The following is a 1,004-nucleotide window of genomic DNA, read 5'->3' as shown; positions in this document are numbered from 1 at the left end:
TTTATTTAAATAGGCATACAATCCCCTGTAATAATTCTTTTGTATATATATTTGTAAATGATGATTTTTCAAAGGTATTTATTTGATAAACGTAAAATATCGTGAGTGCAAAATGTGAATGTGATCTTGCATCAGTATATCAACTTTCGCTGTAAATTAGGTACATCCACGCTTGCTCAGTTACTCTTGCTTTTTCACTTTTACTCACTTTGAAAGAAACTTTAGCTGATTTTTTTATTTCAAATCATTTCCCTCTTCGTCGTGAGGATATCACGATAAAATATATGCTGGAAATTCAGGGTCCAATGACTTTTTCCTAAACTTGTCAAGTTTCTTTAAGAATAAGTAAATTGTTTCTTAACTTTGAAGATAACTTAAACTCTTCCAATATATTCAATTTTACGTTTTTTAACTGTTAATTTGAGAGCATTTGACCAAATAGTGATCTAATATACTTTGCCATCCGTATTGGAGATTATTAAGGTTATTTTAGTTCATTTATTAACTATGACATTTCTGAATATTTCCAATTCTCCCATCTGGAATCACTGCGGACGTATGCGAGTACTACTACCACTGTTGCTCGATTACCTTTTAATGTTCTTCAGGCGTAGATAACAGAAGAATAAAATCATCATCTCATAAAATAATCTAGTGGAAAACATAATAAAAATATGAAGTATATTAGGTATATATACATATATATATATATATATATATATATATATATATGTGTGTGTGTGTGTGTGTGTGTGTGTGTGTGTCTGTGTGTTGCGTCTGTATGTGTGTTTGTACTTTTGTACAGTCATAAACCAACACTTATATGACGACTGCTCATAAGACTTCACTTCGAACAGGGTTCTCGTAGAAAATAATGTAGTTAAAATAAAATTAGGTGCCGAATTTAGGTTCGTTTGCTTAAAGAGAGAGAGAGAGAGAGAGAGAGAGAGAGAGAGAGAGAGAGAGAGAGAGAGAGAGAGAGAGAGAGAGAGAGAGAGAGAGAA

Source organism: Macrobrachium nipponense, chromosome 8, assembly GCF_015104395.2.
Source record: "Macrobrachium nipponense isolate FS-2020 chromosome 8, ASM1510439v2, whole genome shotgun sequence".
Lineage (NCBI taxonomy): Eukaryota > Metazoa > Arthropoda > Malacostraca > Decapoda > Palaemonidae > Macrobrachium > Macrobrachium nipponense.
This window is presented reverse-complemented; position numbering follows the sequence as displayed.